The following is a 6,957-nucleotide window of genomic DNA, read 5'->3' on the forward strand; positions in this document are numbered from 1 at the left end:
ATTCAGGATTTTCGATTACTTATTTTTATATAACTATTATTATAATTATTACATAATAAGATTAATTATTCAAGCTGTATGTACAGTACAACACAGTACACCATAGTACAGTACCGTAGTGTACACTTCCGTACGCTACGATGCACTACAGTCTACTATACTGTATACTTTACAATACAGTACAGTACCGTACACTACCCTACGATACAGTACACTCAAGGGCACAGTACTCTACACTACAATATAGAACAGTACAGTACCGTACACTACACTACAGTAAAAGGTACAGTACCGTGGAGTTCAAGGGCCTCATTCACGAAAGCACTTACTCGAGCACTTACGAACGTGTACATCTTTCCTCAATCTTTGACGGCTTGGGCTACATTTATTAAACAGTTTACAAGCATGAAAACTTGCCAATCAACTGTTGTTAATGTTATAAACAGCCTCCTGGTGCTTCGGAGCTCATTAACTGTTTAACAGTTGTAAACAAAGCCGCCACGATTGAGAAAAGATGTACAGGTTCGTAAGTACTTGCGTAACGTACGAAACATAGCGTAACATAGCGGCGAAAATCGCGATTTTTGCCCGCCAGCTGCGAAAATCGCATAGTTTTTGCGCAAAATGGCGCGGTTTTCGGCCGTTAGCGGCAAAAATCGCCCGATTTTTGGCCGCTATCGGCAAAAATAGCGCTATTTTTGGCCGGTAGCGGCGAAAATCGCAATTTTTGCCCGCAAGCTGCGAAAATTGCATAGTTTTTGGCCGCTAGCGGCGAAAATCGCGCGGTTTTTGGCCGGTAGCGGCGAAAATCGCGCTATTTTTGGCCGGTAGCGGTGAAAATTGCGATTTTTGCCCGCCAGCTGCGAAAATCGCATGGTTTTTGCGCAAAATGGCGCGGTATTCGGCCGTTAGCGGCAAAAATCGCCCGATTTTTGGCCGCTAGCGGCGAAAATCGCGCTATTTTTGGCCGGTAGCGGCGAAAATCGCGATTTTTGCCCGCCAGCTGCGAAAATCGCATGGTTTTTGCGCAAAATAGTGCGGTTTTCGGCCGTTAGCTGCAAAAATCACGCTCAGGAGAAAAATTTCGGACATTTCAGACATTTTGAAAACTGCAGGGGGTTTGGGAATAATATGACCCATCGCCGTTTTCAGTAATTGGCATATTTTCGGTATAAAAAGTCGTAATTTGAAAATGAAAATAGGTGCAGAGAGTCAGAATTCGCCTCAAAAATCACGCTCAGGAGTCAAATTTCGGACATTTCAGACATTTTGAAAACTGCAGGGGGGTTTGGCCAAAATATGACCCATCGCCGTTTTCAGTAATTGGCATATTTTCGGTATAAAAAGTCGTAATTTAAAACTGAAAATAGGTGCAGAGTCAGAATTCGGCTCAAAAATCACGCTCAAGAAACAAATTTCGGACATTTCAAACATTTTGAAAACTGCAGGGGGTTTGGGAATAATATGACCCATCGCCGTTTTCAGTAATTGGCATATTTTCGGTATAAAAAGTCGTAATTTGAAAATGAAAATAGGTGCAGAGAGTCAGAATTCGGCTAAAAAATCACGCTCAGGAGTCAATTTGACTCCTGAGCGTGATTTTTGTGCCGAAATCTGACTCTCTGCACCTATTTTCAGTTTCAAATTACGACGTTTCATACCGAAAATATGCCAATTACTGAAAACGGCGATGGGTCATATTTTGCCCAAACCCCCCTGCAGTTTTCAAAATGTCTGAAATTTGAATCCTGAGAGTGATTTTTGAGCCGAATTCTGACTCTGCACCTATTTTCAGTTTCAAATTACGACGTTTCATACCGAAAATATGCCAATTACTGTAAACGGCGATGGGTCATATTTTGCCCAAACCCCCCTGCAGTTTTCAAAATGTCTGAAATGTCGGAAATTTGACTCCCGAGCGTGATTTTTTATCCGAATTCTGACTCTCTGCACCTATTTTCAGTTTCAAATTACGACTTTTAATACCGAAAATATGCCAATTACTGAAAACGGCGATGGGTCATATTTTGCCCAAACCCCCCTGCAGTTTTCAAAATGTCTGAAATGTCGAAAATTTGACTCCTGAGCGTGATTTTTGAGTCGAATTTTTACTCTCTGCACCTATTTTCAGTTTCAAATTACGACTTTTTCCACCGAAAATATGCCAATTACTGAAAACGGCGATGGGTCATATTTTGCCCAATACCCCCTGCAATTTTCAAAATGCCTGAAATGTCGGAAATTTGACTCCTGAGCGTGATTTTTGAGCCGAATTCTGACTCTCTGCAACTATTTTCAGTTTCAAATTTCGACGTTTCATACCGAAAATATGCCAATTACTGTAAACGGCGATGGGTTATATTTGGCCCAAACCCCCCTGCAGTTTTCAAAATGTCGGAAATGTCGGAAATTTGACTCCTGAGCGTGATTTTTGAGCCGAATTCTGACTCTCTGCACCTATTTTCAGTTTCAAATTACGATTTTTATACCGAAAATATGCCAATTATTGAAAACGGCGATGGGTCATATTTTGCCCAAACCCCCCTGCAGTTTTCAAAATGTCTGAAATGTCGGAAATTTGACTCCTGAGCGTGTTTTTTTATCCAAATTCTGGGCAAAATGTGACCCACCTCCGCTTTCAGTAATTGGCAGATTTTTGGTATAAAATGTCGGAATTTCAAACTGCGAATATGTGCAGAGAGCCAGAGTTTGGGTCCAAAATATGGCTCAGGTATCGTATTTGGAATGTTTGGGATATTTTGAAAACTGCAGGGGGGTTTGGGCAAAATGTGACCCACCGCCGCTTTCAGTAATTGGCATATTTTTGGTATAAAAAGTCGGTATAACTATGTAACTAGTCGGTAAAAGTCGGGCTATTAACTCTTGGACCCTGACAGTCTTACTAATTCATTTTTCTTTATTATATCTACTACAAATTCTTCTCTCGAACACACAATAACATCCCCAGGAAGCTGTCCGTAGCAGCTGTCTAACTCCTAGGTACCTATTCACTGCTAGGTGAACAAGTGCATCAGGGTGAAAGAAACTCTGCCCATTTGTTTCCGCCGTTCTCCGGGAATCGAACCCGGGCCCTTAGGACCACGACCCCCGAGCGCTGTCCGCTCAGCCTCGAGGACCTTGTTTTGTGTACTTACCTAGTTGTACTTGGGGAGGGGGTTGAGCTTTGGCTCTTTGGTCCTGTCTCTCAACCGTCAATCAACTGGTGTACAGATTCTATAGCCTACTGGGCTCTATCAAATCTACATTTGAAACTGTGAATGGAGTCAGCCTCCCCCATATCATTGCCTAATGCATTCCATTTGTTAATTACTCTGACACTGAAAAAATTCTTTCTAATGTCTCTGTGGCTCATTTGGGCACTAGGTTTCCACCTGTGTTCCCTTGTTCGATTTCCACCCATGCTAAATAGTTTGTCTTTGTCCACCGTTTCAATTCCTCTGAGAATTTTGTAGGTGGTAATCATGTCTTCACTTACTCTTCTGTCTTCCAGGGACGTGAGGTTTAGTTCCCATATCCTTTCCTCGTAGCTCATACCTCTCAATTCTGGGACTACTCTGGTGGCATACCTCTGAATCTTCTTTAACTTTGGTGTTTAACTTCGTATGGACTCCAGGCTGGCGCTGAATACTCCAGGATTGGTCTGACATAAGTGGTATACAAGGTCCTGAACGATTCCTTACACAAGTCTCTAAAGGCAGTTCTTATGTTGGCCAGTCTAGCATATGTCGATGACGATATCCTTTTGATGTGGGCCTCTGGGGACAGGTTCGGTGTGATATCAACCCCCAGATCTTTCTCTCTATTTGACTCTTGCTGGATATCACTTCTCAGATGGTACCTTGTGTTCAGCCTTCTGCTCCCTTCACCTAATTTCATTACTTTACACTTTCCTGAGTTAATCTTTAGTAGCCATTTTGTAGACCATTTCTCCAGTTTGTCCAGGCCGTCCTTTAGGCTCTGTCTATCTTCAGCTGTTTGATTCTTCTCATAATTTTTGCATCATCAGGCAACATTGAGAGGAATGAGTCTATACCCTCTGGAACGTCGTTTACTTATACCAGAAACAGGATGGGTCCAACTACAGAGTCCTGTGGGAATCTCGCTGGTGACATCTCGCCACTCTGATGTCTCTCCCTTCACAGTTACTCGCTGTTTCCTGTTGCTTAGGTACTCCCTTATCCACTCGAATTTGATTCTGCTGTCTTGTCATCCAGTCCTTATCATTTGTTCACAAACTTCACGTTCATAATGTGCCGCCTTACGTTCCAACAACTTGTCTGGGTCTACACGTTCTAGATTTGGTACTGGAACTCTTGGTACCAAATCTCAATATCTTTGCTGAACCTATTCAATCTCCTTGACAATCTTGTATGTTTCGATCATGCCTACTCTGTCTATAATCTTTTCCTACACCATGATAACACTTTATCTCGGCTTTACCTCCTTATTATACTCCTTCAGTTCTGGGAGTAGTCTCCTTGCTGGTGTTATACACCCCTTTGAAGGTCTCCGTGTGTGTGTGTGTGTGTGTGTGTGTGTGTGTGTGTGTGTGTGTACTCACCTATTTGTGCTTGCGGGGGTTGAGCTCTGGCTCTTTGGTCCCGCCTCTCAACCGTCAATCAACTGATGTACATATTCCTGAGCCTACTGGGCTCTGTCATATCTACATGTGAAACTGTGTATGGAGTCAAACTATGTGTGTGTGTGTGTGTGTGTGTGTGTGTGTGTGTGTGTGTGTGTGTGTGTGTGTGTGTGTGTGTGTGTGTGTGTGTTTCATCCGCTCTTTCTTAAGGAACGAATATATATATCCTGTGCCTTTGTAGATTCATTGATTATGTATGCCATTATTCTTGCACTTTTATGATTCTTTGATCATTCTCCAACTTTTCTTCCGTGTGAATTTTTCATTTTCTCATACTCCCTCAGTACGCATGCGTCACATCTCCGCTTCTCTGTTCTATTTTTTTTAAATTCAGCTTCTCCGTACAAAGACCAATATTCATTACTGGCTGAGTCCCTGTGGAAGTTCAAGATTGCTTCGTGCTCCACTTACAATTGGAAGTCTCGGGTTCGATTCCCGGGCGGGAGAGATATGATTTGGAACGTTTTGTTTCATTGGACGCCCCTGTTCACCTAGCAGTAAATAGGTGCATCTTATTGGTACATTTCAGTTGGTCCGAGAATGCATATATGTTATTTCTCACAATAATAGAAGCTGTACGAGGATTGTTATAACAAATGATTGGACGAATCGTTGAATCTTCACTGCATGGTTTACAATTCCTGTCAATAGTCCATTTGGACATTTCATCCATCTTATAGGCTTGAGTAAGTGCATTTGTATAACACAGTTCAATGTCTTCCCTCGAGGGCCGAGCATCCTTCCCTGGGGACTGATTATCTCCAGTCATGTGGTTACTTGGCTTCATGCTAACGATTTCCTGAAATTCTATCTCACAGGAATCCTTATTTACAATAACGATATAGCTGTATAACCTTGCTTAATAAAGTGTACACCATAAAACAGGGGGGGTGGTAGGAGAAGCGAACACTCTTACGTATTCAGAGTTAAATGGCAAGTTTTTCCCTGAATGCTCTGTGTTCCCTTCTCTGAGGCTGTGGGTCCCTATAATTGCACCAAAGGTGGTACCCCCCACTATATATATATATATATATATATATATATATATATATATATATATATATATATATATATATATATATATATATATATATGTGTGTGTGTGTGTGTGTGTGTGTGTGTGTGTACAGAGAGAGAGAGAGAGAGAGAGAGAGAGAGAGAGAGAGAGAGAGAGAGAGAGAGGTGACACAGGTGGGTACAGTTACAACAGGAACAGACGACTGTCAGCTGGCTGGCAGCTTCCCTTCCCATAGCTCTTGGTAAGCCTTACACACTAGTTTCCCCTTAACACGACTCCCCATTCGATTAACAACCAGGTACCTAATTACTGGTGGGTGAACAAAGGCGAACAGTTAAGGATTGGTGCCCACACAATCCTCCCTGGGCCAGGATTCGAACCCAGACACATGGGTGGCTAGGCACGGAACGAGTGTGTTTCCACCGCGCCATCAGGGACTATGGTAGTGTTCCTGTTGTTATGTGGTTACCTACCTTGCGATGATTTCGAGGCTCACCGTCCCTGCGGCCCGGTCCCCGAGCAGGCTTCCTCCCTCTTCCGGTAGATGTAGCACATCTACCGGACATTAGTGGAATTCATATGACAGGTTCAGTATTCCAACTTTCTCATGAAATTTCTATTTCGTAATTTACCATATCTTGGTGTTATCATCAGTAGTGTACGCCAAGGGGAGTGGCAGAGAGCCTTCTACTGCTCCTCTATCATTATCTCTCTCTCTCTCTCTCTCTCTCTCTCTCTCTCTCTCTCTCTCTCTCTCTCTCTCTCTCTCTCTCTCTCTCTCTCTCTCTCTCTCTCCCATCCTTCGCGATACTAATACTCCATCTCTGGCCCAACGGAAGGAATGTGATCTATTCATTATAGAAGGAAATAGAGCTGAGATTGAAGTTTCTCCCCCCTCCCCTTCCCTCCTCCCCGGTCCCTAAAGGCAGGCGCAAAAAATCTTTTGGGATATTAAATGACGTAAGGCTCACCTTCTGGGGACCCACGTGGGAGTCCCGTGTGGGAGGGTGTCCCAGCCACGGGTGGGGGTATATAGGATACGGGACACCTCCCTCCGTTACTCTTTTATCGTAAATTCTCTGTGTTTCTCTATCTCTCTATATATATATATTCGTCCTCTCTCCCGATACTCTCCCTTCCCACACCTTGGTGTTGCGTTGGTCTCCCTTCGTAATAGGATACCTCTCTCTCTCTCACTCTCTCTCTCACTCTCTCACTCTGTAAATATATTATATATATATATATATATATATATATATATATATATATATATATA

Source organism: Procambarus clarkii, chromosome 70 (assembly GCF_040958095.1).
Source record: "Procambarus clarkii isolate CNS0578487 chromosome 70, FALCON_Pclarkii_2.0, whole genome shotgun sequence".
Classification (NCBI taxonomy): domain Eukaryota; kingdom Metazoa; phylum Arthropoda; class Malacostraca; order Decapoda; family Cambaridae; genus Procambarus; species Procambarus clarkii.